This window comes from Anser cygnoides, chromosome 7 (assembly GCF_040182565.1).
Source record: "Anser cygnoides isolate HZ-2024a breed goose chromosome 7, Taihu_goose_T2T_genome, whole genome shotgun sequence".
NCBI classification, from domain to species: domain Eukaryota; kingdom Metazoa; phylum Chordata; class Aves; order Anseriformes; family Anatidae; genus Anser; species Anser cygnoides.
Window position 1 is genome coordinate 2065221 of NC_089879.1, and position 12280 is coordinate 2077500.

Below are 12280 nucleotides of genomic sequence, written 5' to 3' on the forward strand. Positions count from 1 at the left end.
TGGCTCACAAAGTACAAGCAAAAACCTCTTTTTCCTTTCTATCGGGTTGGGGCTGTGATGATTTTATGAGGGGAAGTTTTATAAATTGAAAATAAAGAAGTATTTTTAAAACCTAAATATGGATGATATTTGTTTAGGTCAAAATAAATATTTTTCACTCACATCGCATGCACAATATGTTACATTAAGAAAGGTTAATTCTATATTAAATATAATCAAAAACACAACATGGGGCCTGTCATGCTGACATGGTGCAATAGGTACTTTAATGCTGCTCAGCAGGAACCCTTGTTATATTTTTTATATGTTAGTAGATGTCTACTTAGAATTGATCAAACCTTTCCTTCTGAAACATATATGCCAACACCTCCACAACACACTATAAACTAGACTCTCAGAAAACAATAATGATGCTTATCAGTCACTCGCCTTGAGTTTGCTTGTGAAAAACCTCTAGCTAGTATGCTATTGGAGCTCTTAAAACATAGATCTTTTTGCTGCACTGATAATTCACTCACAGCTTGAGATTGATGACTATGTGAAGTCCATAAAAGATGTTACCACTATATTTTCTTCTTATGATTTATTTTATCATGTTGTCAAGGTTTGCAGAAAACAAGAAACAAATCAATGAATGTCATGCTTAAATATTAAAGAAGGCTGTAATACACAATTTTATTCAGATGCCTTATTCAATCTTGTAGCTCTGAAAAGGGTAGCAGCAGCAAAGCTTTTATTTGAATTACTTTTGGAAAAATTAATTTAGTGTGAATGTTGAATTGTGAATGGCAAAAGGGTAGCTAACCTTATTTGTTTAAAGAGGAATATAGAGGAACTTGGCTGTTTTTGAAAGAGGTTTTGAGAACCTGGGGAAATTCACTGGCTTTTCAACTACAGAAACTTTGGAACAGAATTGCTTAATGAGCTCATACTTTCTCAATTAATGAAAGGTTGCCTTAGTGAGGGGGGGATGCAGCAGTGGTTTATAGTAGGATATTGGTATCAGCAGTCCCTCAGTGCTACAAACCTATTTAAAAAAGCCTTTCCTCTTTCGTTGCCACAAATTGAGATCACGTCTTACACCTCAGAACAGGGGGGAGGAGGAAGCTGGGGGCCATGGTCTGGGGGCTCCTGTGACCACCGTGGCCCCACGCTGGCCCTGAAGTGGCTGCTACCCTCCTAACGCCCTTCTCTGTGCCTCATTACAACTCAGATACAAAGCAGCAATTAAACTCAGCTTGATTTTTTAAATTTATTTTAATTTTGCATTGCTTATAATTAGGGATAGAAGAAATCACATCAGAACTTTTTTTTTTTTTTTAATCTTTTCAATACAGTGGGCTCAAATTGTTAAAAAAAAAAAAAAAAAAAGCTTTTCTGAGGTTTCTAGTCTACTTTATTGCGCAACTCTAGCAAGAGCTTTGGTGACCATTTCATCCATCCTAAAGCAATGATTAAGGCTGCCTCATTCCACAGAGGTGGGCAAGAGAGGTCTGCATGGGCAGCACTCTGGCTTTTGCCATGAGGAAGCAAGGATACCTTTTTATCAGTTACTTTCACCAGTTATTTCATTTTGGTTCTGTAACTATGCCAAGGACAGAAGTTGAAAGGAGACCAGCAAGATGTCTCCTAGTCCCACATCTCCTGGGATAACACCAACCTGCTGTGTCTCGCTGAGCGCGTGGCCCAGCCGAGCCCACCCCTTGGAGCGCTGAAGCCCTGCAGGTGGTGCTCACCAGCACCCGGTAAGATATCACTGCATCAGCGCGTTATGGTGCTTGAATCATAAAATCTATCTGTTTTCATGAATTATGGGCTTTGGCATTCCTGACTATCAAATCCGTACTTCTCCCAGACAGAGGTATGGTACCTGGGCTTCTGCATCCTCAGCACCAGGAGGCTGGAGAGCACATGGATGGTGCTTAATGGGACCACTGATACCACCTTTAAATGAACCAGCTGCGAGACAGGAAAACTGGGTTGGTGGCTGACTCCGGGCAAGGGAGGAAACAACTAACATCCATGAATATATCTTGCTACAGGCAAAATAAATAAATAAATAAATCAGGCAGCATCCCTGCTCCATGCCTTGCCACGCAGAGTGAAGGGAAGGGTTCAGGTTGCTGGTGGTTGCCAGGGCTGGCTCCGGGCTGGCGTTTCAGAAACAGCATGGTCAGTGTTGGGAGTCTCAATGTTCTTGGGAGCTGCAGGGGTTTGCAACGTGTACTGGTTTCTGAAATACTCCCGGATGGCTTTGGGTGGATGGTTGTGCTCCCTGGGCAAAGGACCTGAAAGCACACCTTGAAGTCCCCATCTGCATCTTCTTCTGAAACCAGGAGAGCAGCGGCACCACTGGCATGGCTGGGTGCAAGTGCCATGTTTCTGTGTCTCCTCTCCTTGGGAACTACCAAAACCCTTAGCGAAGGGGCAGGATCCAGCGCTGCTCAGGCTCTCTGATGTTCACAGACACCTCTCCTCTCCAGCCCAGTTACTCTTAGTAATAAGCATGATTAAGCCACACAGCTAACCTTGCACTACTGCCTAAGGCCATATTTAATAAAGTTTTATTCTTCCATTGTGCACTTTTCACACTCAGAGGTGGGAACCTGTGGAGTATGTAAAAACATAGAGCTCCATACTGCACATGCTGCTGCCTTCCCCACCAAATCCCATTCACAAACCCTATTAATTACAGCCATGTTTTCTTGCTGTATGCTTTTGGGGTGAATTATCTAAGTGGAAGGCAGAGTTTTGGCTAAACTATTCCTGTTGCTGTGTCTCAAATCTTCTTGGCTCTAGAGAGCACTTAAAGTATTTCAAGGAACATTTCTTTCTGCTTCTCTGCAATACTTTTTAGTGCACACACCTTGTTTTTTCTCCAGAGATGGAATTGATATTGAGTGAGAAGATTAGGCAAAATCATTGTTGCCTGCCCCAAACAGATCAGGCAGTGAGAACAATGAGTCAGTTTTTAATTAATTAAAGTTGATGCTTTAATTTAGCTTAAGTCTGTAAGTGCAAACGAAAGCATATTTTATTTGCAACTTTCATAACATATCAGAGTATATTTATAACATAGTATTAGAAATAAAATGTGTTGGATTATGTGTTTTTCAAGCATATTATTTAAATTAACCTTAGAACAATTCTTGGTGAATCGAATTAGTAACACAGTACCCAATTTTAGCAGTGCATTCTCTGCATACATTATTGTTTATTATAAGACATGCTTGGAAAGCAAACTTAAAGTTGATCATTTTTTTCTCCAACTTTCTCTTTTCCTGCCCAGGAGGGTGTAAAATGTCACATTAAAACAACATAATCAGGAACAGAATTATCAAAGACAGCAAGTTCTGCCTGCAAAGGAGATGCCGACACGACAGACATGCTTTAAAACTATATTTCTCTTAGAAACATGGTACCTCCTATCCTTAGAAGTATCACAGTATTAATAGAATCGAAAGCAGCAGAATATGTTTTTTCTCATTTTTCCCCTCCTTTATTTGTTTTGGCAGTCACTGTGGATACAATTCACCCATGTGCAGATGGCATATACAAGCCCCATGCACCTAAATCCCATGTAAGTCTTTTGCTCGAGGTGGGATTGATAGTAACGCCCCAGCACTGGGGTAACCCCAGACTCCCTCCACCGAGACTGCAGCTTCTGGTGCTTCCACGTTTGCCAAGATATAACTGGAAGCGATGATTTTTCCCAGGCCTGCGTAGCTGTTCCAGCTTTGTTTGTTTGCTTTGAAATTTGTTTTTGAATTGCGGTGCATCTCAGCTCTTCAGACGGCTAGAGAGAAAAAATGTTGTTTTGCATTTGTTAAAAATTTCCGAGACAATTCTTTTTCAACCAATAGTGGCTGTGGCAATTGGCTTTCATTTGCATCGGGAAAGCTGATTTGCACACCAGCCCACAGGCTGTCCCTGTGGGAAAAACAAAACAAAACAAAACAAAAACTAGCAAAAACAAATATATTATTATTAGTAAAATATCCTCCTGGTTTTGATACTGCACATTGAGTCATAGTGAGCTGTATTATCACTGTTGTTGTTGTTGTTTTGTTTTTCCTCATGGACTGTTACTCAATTTACTTTGTTTTGTCTGAGGACAATGGTCCCCCAAACTTACTGAAATGCTTGAGCAAGTAAACACCCTTTGAAAGTTTCTACAACTGAAAAGAGAGTTGTTTCTTTTAACATTTTTCTCCTCAAGACTTCTAAGCATGTGAAGACTATATAGCTTTTTGATATCTTTCAAAATATTTGGAGACTCCTTGATAGCAATTCCAGTCTTCAAGATGTAGCTAATGGAAGAGAGGAAGACACTGGAAAAGTTTCCAGTTGTGTTGGAAATTGTTCCTTGAACTTTGCAGTAGGTCATCTCCATTCCCCAGCCCTCTGGAAAGTCCGGGCAAGCTTCCTCACACTGTTTCTGTAGGAAATGTTGTGGTAAAGATCAAGCAGCATGCTGCTATGACTTGCTAAAAATGCCTTGGGCTGGAACTGTTTCATTGCACACACGTTTACTAAAAATTTGCCTGGAACATTCCTCCTTGCTCTTTTTCTCCTTGAAATAGCTGGACTGCAGCTTCATGCTTTCCTCACTGTGCTTTAAAAATACAGTTGCAATCCCAACCTGTGTGCTTCCAGTGCACAAATATTCGCATTTACTGTGGCTAGCTGTGTTATATTCCACCGCTTCTTGGTCTTCCTGCTTGGGTGGCATTTTGCCCAGACAGTATAAGCTGCTAAACCAGTAATTTAGAAAGTACTTACAGGGGCACAAGCTTGAGGTCAGATATTGATTCTGTTTATGTTGAAGATGAATTCCTGCCTTGGATCCAGGACTCCCCTCAGCATTTGGGAAGAGATGCTACCTCCAACTGCTCCAGATTGGTTGAAGCCATAATCTTCGACAAGATGGCAGAGAAGGAGCTGGAGGAGGAAAGCTTTCCAAAGTGCATTTAAACAAACAGTTAACTCACCCCAAATTTGCTATAAATAGCAAGCTCAATCTTCCAATGGAAGCCAATTTCCCTGGAAGGATGCAAATATCTGGCTGATCTGATTCTGTTTGTCCATAATCACCCGTACAAGATCTTACATTCGTTTCCATACTAGCATGTTGCTGCTGTTTTAATGGAGTTGCAGCAGTGCACCAAAGAGTTAGACAAGGCTCTAACCCAGTGTGTGTGTGTGCCTGTAGATAGAATTTTTTAAAAGTACCCTTATTTATATGATGAATGCAAAGTTAATGTTTTGGCTTTCTTCCGGGACAATCTGTAGGAGAAAAAATAGAGCTGGGGATTAAAAAGAGTGTGCAAGTAATGTGTAAACCATGAAATTCAATTAGTTCCTCTTAGGAAGCCAAATTTTGGTGAATACTGTAGAGAAAAAGTAGGGATAAAATGCCTAAGCCAAAGCTGTGCTTAATAAGCTTCAGTAATTAGTTATAAATGGCTCGTTAAACCTGGAAACACATCACTTTTTTGCTTATGCTTATGAACACTACGGAAATTGAAGGATAGGGTTAAATAATAACTTTGAAGTTTCCATCACAAGTCTACCAGAAAGGTTTTTGGTGGCGTTGCAATGTGTGTATACAGAAAAGGTGCAACGGGACCTGGAGCATGGGGGAGAGAGGTAGTATGGGGCTCGGGGCACATCCACGCCCGGCACCATGCAGGTGCTCCTGCTGCCTCCCAGGGCATCCCAAGGAGTGTGGATGAACCTGCCTGAAGGGGTTATACAAACGGGTATTTAAAAGGAGCATTGGGAAAATAGTGACCAGATTCACCGACAAGGTCACGTAGAAGAAGCTGTACAGGAAATTAGAAGCATTGTCCTGTTATTGATGTGTCCCTTTTTTCCCCCCATATCCTCTCATTTTTGCTGTATCCAGTAACAATTTGAAATTTGAATTGTATAGTAACTCTTCAGAATTGGAAGGGTAAAAGGTAAATTGTGCTACAGTGTGTGATAGATTAATTGGCAAATGTTCCTGTTATTGTTTCTGGGAGCTCTACATCCACCTCACTATTCTCGTCTCTGAAAGGGCTCCCTGAAGTCAAAAGCGCTAGTGAAAATACCAATGTCCAAAAACAGAGCTGCAGCTCCTGCTCCACAATTCATCTTACAATCAAAGGTCCTTAGCTGTCAGTACAGGAACTGGAGCAACAAATACAGACCATAGACAATTCCTTTTCTTGCTCCCTTCCCCCAGCTCCCTCCAGAATACACTGCAATTCCACTCTAATCCATATTGTGAACAGTAAACACTTTTGACCTATAAACTTTTTCTTTGTAAAAAAAATGTTTTCTTGGCTGCCTATTCCTAATCTCCTTTTTATATACTTTTTTTTTTTTCTGAATCTTTATTATTTTTGAGAGGTTGGCCAAAGCCTGAAACATTTCCAACTCGAGCCTTTTTCAGGGGGAGTGGGTCAAACTAGAGTTCCTTGATCCATTGTTACTTAGTTTCTGGGTCAGGTTCCAGAAAGACCCCTTCTTCCTCTTTTGCTTCAAATTGAAAACACTCAAGAATTGATTTTCTGCTGGGAAACCTACGCAAGATGGTTGGAATTTCATGAGAAACACAACTCTTCCACTTCCCAAGATGGTGGAGCTCCCTCTTTTGGGGTCACAGCCTCCAAAACCATCGTGGGTGTAAGAGGTAGCCTCTTTCTGAATTTCTTATGAACTCATTTATTTATTTACTTTCCTTCACAGTTGATCTTTAAGCTAACCACCACCATTATTTTCACAGTACTACAGGAGGAACCAAACACCCTCAAGGCGACAGCAAGGGGACATGGCAGATGGAGGCCAAGTGTGGCGCCAGGCAACATCTGACCCTTTTTCTTCTCATCTTTCACCACCTCATCTTTGGCCAAGTTAAAAGGCTATTCCAGACTATGAGTGTTAAGGGTGAAAATCATGTTATAAGTTGGTTGCAGAAGCCTTTAGGCTTTCTCCAAGATGGTGGTTCCTCTTCAGACCCGTTGTCTTTGCTGCCTACCACTGACTGACTGCAAGCATGGCTTTGACTCCTGGAGTAAGCACAGGATAGGGGGTTGGAAGTGTTTATGCCCTTAAAAACATCTTCTTAAGCTTTGCTCTGTAGCCTTGGACGTGACACTTAACCTTGCTGCCTCAGATTCCCTGTCAAGAAGAGGATAATAACACTTGCTTATCTACTCCAGAGCGGGCTTTGAGGATTAATTAGTTAATATTTGTACAGTGCTTTGAACATAAGTGCTTGGTATTATCATTCTTACTTCACTGCTCCAGGCTCATTTTCTTCTTCGGCCTGATGTGCCTTCCATTTTTTTTTAAAGCTCTTCGTCCCGCCCTAACTGTGCTGTGTTGTGCCCTTGCACTGCCTCACTGCATGCTTTGCACACTACTGCAGAAGGACAAGGGCCAGCACATGCTCCCTTCTTCCTCTGATTTATGCTAAGAGAAGCACAGCCTGGCATTTGCAGGAGGCTTGTTTGGCTAAATTGATGGAAATTGTTAATTGGGTTCTCCTTCCACTCTATAAAGAGCGTTTCTTACAAAGAAAAAAGGCAGGACTGGCAGGCATTGGAGAGATGGTACGGATAGTGTAAGGATCCTGACATCCCTCATTGATCTTTTTATTTTTATTTTTTTTTTAAAAAAAAAAAAAAAAGAGGAAGAGAAAGAAAGGGAGAAGGAAGAAAAAGGTAGGGAATAGAGCAGGGGACTAAGGAACCAAAGACTATGTGCTTTTGGTTCCCTGAAATGGGCTTCTTGGAAAAAAATCACACATAGCTTCATCATGATGTTCAGTGGAGCTGGTAGCATATGCAGAAAATGTTTTGCCATAAAACCATTTAAACTTTGACAGTTAGTGAATTTTGATTTCACTCACAACCTGCACATAGCCCTGGGTGTGTCCATGTGGACTTCTGTGTTCAGTTTTTCCTTCTTCCTCTAGTAAATGGGTCTTGCTATAATAGCAACCAGCAGCAGCTGCCAGTCTGGAAACCCCTTCTATGCAGCAGATTATGAATTCTTTTTTTTTTTTTTTTTTTTAAATTTCACAGAGAACTGTGTAACGATGTCATGGCTAAACTTCACTCTGAGCAAGAAAAATCCTGAGGATATTTTCAAGCTTGCAGGATATTCTGATAATTTGCAAGGGCACTGGTCACAAGCATGGAAGACTTGGTTGAATACTTTGTCTCTTTCATAGAATCATAGAATCACAGAATCACAGAGTGGTTTGTTTTCCCTCTGTTCATTTGTCTGTAATGGATTGGTCAGGAACTGTCTGCTTCTAAGTATGGCTTCAGTGCCCAAAAGTTCCAATTTCTACTTTCTCCCTGTTACTGCAAGAGAAAATCATGTGTATTGTCTGAGTGTCTTTAATGTGCAAGTACACTGGCCTAATGGGCACCTGATGGTACAGATAGATTTGATTCCAGATTTGGATCTGCTGACATAAACTTTAATGCCTTTTATTGTGCGCCACTTTGGGAAATCCTGATTAACAGCAACAAAGAGATAATTATGCAAGATGAAGACAATGTAGTTGTTTTAAAAATAATGTATATCATACAATTAATGCTACTTTGTCCTATATCAAAGTCACACTACCTGCATTAATCACATATCCTCACAGTTTCTAAGCATTAATAGCAAGAAATAAAAAGAAGAACTCAGAATAACTGCGGGTTGGGTTTCTTCTGAGAAGAAGAGTGGTAAGTAATGCATGTTTTTAGCCTAGTAATTACAAAATGTAGAACATATGACTAGCTTTTTTTTTTTTTTTTTTTTTTTTTTTTTTTTTTTTTTTTAGGAAGGGCTGAAACTGGTTCAGGAACCCTAATTAATAATTAACTCCATTTAGTCCTCCTACATTAAAGCTATCTGAACATTTGCAAATTAAGGTGTTACCAGGAATGAGAAGCAGTTTTTTTTTGCAGGCTGTCTCTGACTTTATAAAGGGCTGGCCCACAGCAGTAAGCCCAAATGGCTGGTGTGTGATGCAGGTGTGTGGCTGAGCTTGTGCTGATGCACTGCGATAACTGTTCCTCTCTTTTGCCATCAAAGGAGACACAGAAATTGCACGAGGTGGAGCAGCAGTGGTAGGCATAGAGGGAGAGACATTTTCCCTTCAGCTGTGGTAGGAACACTCGGTGGAGGAGCATTGGGAGTGGTTGAGCAGACAGACACAAGCACGGGGACTGATCTTCATAATTCTTCACATTAAATACTTCTAAAACAGACACTGGAAGATGTTCATTTAGCCCCTGCAAGGGTGGAGCTGTCCTTGCAGGTTGCTTTTGGGTTGCCTGACTTGGAACTTTGCGTTCGGGGTGAAAAAGCACCAGGAACTTAGTTTTAAGCCCTGGTTAAATCCCAGTTTGGCACCTTTCTGTCCTTAAGGGGCGCAAGGTCCCAGCTTATTTACTGCCTTCCCCAGAGCACCTTCAGCCACCAGTGTGGCTGCGCCTGCCTGCTCCTGCTAGGGCTGGGCCTCCCTGCAGCATGCAGGCCGCGGCTGGGCTGGGCAGGCCTTTCCCTGCCCTCCCACCAGGATTTGGTGCGCACCACAGGGGCTGAGGAGCACGTTCCCCATGGCCTTGGGCTCTGGTGGACCTGGCATGGGCGAGCTGCTGTCCTGGGCTCCTCCACCATACCCAGGTGTGGGGCTGCACAGGCACTGTCTGTGTTACAGGCCTCCTGTGGCTGCAGCCACGTGTCTGTGCTGCCTGAGAAGACCAAATACAGAGCCCATATTTTCACCTTTGGCCCATCTTTTTCAGCAGAGTTTCCCATGTAATCACTAGATAGCAAGACTACACCATTAACATCTTTCTCCTGACTGACAAAATTTGCTTAATCTCAGTTTGTAATCTTGATGCGCATGTAGCACACCATGCTTTCCAAGGATCTTTTATTTATACCTTCTTTCCCCAAATGCTCCTTCCAAAGCACGGCTGTTCTGTATCACTGGTGGCTTTTGAGCAGCGGGAATTAAGGAAGGTTTGGGTGTGCTGGTTACATTACCTTCTGTGGAATGGATGGGGGTATACCATATGTGCGCCTGCAATTAGACGTTTTGATTTCCAAAGTATTTAGTTACCATTTGCTGAACCATTGAGTAATTACCACAGCAAAATTGCACAATCTGTCAGTACGTCAGCTAAGTGTGCTTCTGGACAGCTTTATATGCACCTTCACCAGTGCCGAGCTTGTGCTGTGCTTCGTTTGGTTAAACTTCAGTCCTTTTGGATAAGAAATTTCTAATAGCAAAGGAAATTTCAAATAGCAGTGAAAATACCTGCTATTGTACACCTGCCCTGTGGAGGAGATCTTGCCTCAGAGGAAAAGCGCTATTTAAGATAATATGTTCCATTAAACATGGGGGCTTTTTAAAGCTGCAAAGTGCTATTCTGGGAAACTGGTTTGGAGTCAGCCACTCAGCACTTCTTGTTTCCATAATTCACTGAATTTAACAAGGGCAATTCTGCCCCTGGCGGGGGGAAACTTAAAAATGCTACCCGCCGCTTTCGATGAAAGCAGAAGGATTTCCAACGTGAGAGTGTGTTTAGGGTCGTGAGAAGTAATTGCTTCAACTCTTTTTTTAGTTGCTAAGGGAAAGCTATCTATTCGGGAATGGAAAATTAAGGTTACTTTGAGTAGAGAAAAGCAAGAGGCATCATTTACTTCCCTCCCTCCTCCTCTCCACCAAATTAAACACTCAGGAATCTTGAGAAAATTGGGTCACTAATATGGAAATTTTAAAGTATTGATAATACCAACATGACAAGTTGTCACTTTGCAGTATGTTCTTAAACACGGCTAAACCTTAATAACCAGGTTATTCTAGAATAATCAGGGTAACAGAATGGGAATGAATGGCAGTTACTGTAATTATTCTAGAAAGAGGACCAAAGCAAACAGAAATTCTCTCTAATTTTATATATTCCCAATAGGTGCACATAGTACATCATTATCACTATAGAAACTACTTAGTAGTTTCTCCAAAAATCAGCCACGCTTCACGGTCTTATGGGCCGATGTCTGAGCTGCACATGAGCCGGCACCCTCTAATTCAAACAGAGGTAAGCTCCCAGCAATCTGCGGTAGGCTGCAGCCGACAAAACAAATTTCCTAAGCCAAACATATTAAATCCAATATATTTTTCATTGATTTAATAGACTGAAACTTTGGATACAGCTGATACTTTCTGGATATTAATGGGCATTAGTGCTCAGAAAGAGAAGGCGAGAGCTGAAAATGAGAGTATATAGACGTTAGGGAAAGAAGGTGCTACAGAGGGCTTTGCTCTATATGAAAGTTCTCCGTCGCAGGATGAAGTCTGTAATTAAATAAGATACTCCACAAAATTCTTCGGTGACTTTGGTCCCATTTTCAGATAAAACTGTTATTGCAGTCCTAATGCTTCGCATAATAGTAAGATGATCACATTCGAAAACAACAACAAAAAAATCATCCAGTAATAAAAAAATTAGCATATATCAAAACCAGAGACCATTTCCATCAGTCCTCCTCTCCGTTTGCCTTCTGTCTGTGCTGTGGTGTGAACAGCATTAGTGCAGCCCCAGAATGCCACACAATTCATTCCCGAGTTTGGTCCATTGGAGAGACACGAGGGAGAGCGAGCTTTGCTGCCTCCTTCTTGCATGGAAAGAATTATTTACTTGTTAGTTCTGTTCTCGTGGGTTACTATCTTAGTTATTTTGGATTAATTATGGCAATGTGGTTAAAACAATTCTGCTAAATTGCTGTGCGATATTTTAATTTCATTTTAAGATCAACAATAAAACCTGTGGTGTAAGGTCCTTCCATGAAGCATGCTTTTGTACACCGACCTTGTTTTGCTGTGGATGTGAAGGCAGAGGGGGGCGAGGATGGGACAGGGGGAGGACAGATAAATCATGCTTTTACAAAGGATGCTGCTTGCTAATCTTCCGACACTGCCGCCTGTGATGTATGGTATCTGAGTTCCCAAAGTTTATCGCATTAGTAAAAATACTGTACGCATAAAACCAGCCCTGGAAAAAAAAAAAAAGGGAAAAAAAAAAAAAAGGAAACCAAACAATGAACATGTGTGAAGTTGGAAATTTATAGGCTTAGGCCTCTGCAGCTACATATCCTGGAAGAGAAGAAAAAAAGTGTTAAGAAAACAAATTACAGTTGTGGATGTGAGGACCCTGACACCGCCGCCTGACAAATCGACCCTCCGGCCTGACCTCCTGCAATATGTTTCCACAGGTAA

General features: G+C 41.5%; 1 long non-coding RNA gene across 1 annotated transcript in view; it reads right to left on the reverse strand.

The window, feature by feature from the left end:
* Positions 1-254: 254 nt before the first annotated feature.
* Positions 255-12280, reverse strand: part of LOC136791250 (uncharacterized) — a 26073-nt gene continuing 14047 nt past the window's right edge. Inside the window, exon 3 of the long non-coding RNA XR_010832860.1 lies at positions 255-3796. This is a non-coding gene — a long non-coding RNA (uncharacterized lncRNA). The remainder of the gene's footprint in view (positions 3797-12280) is intronic.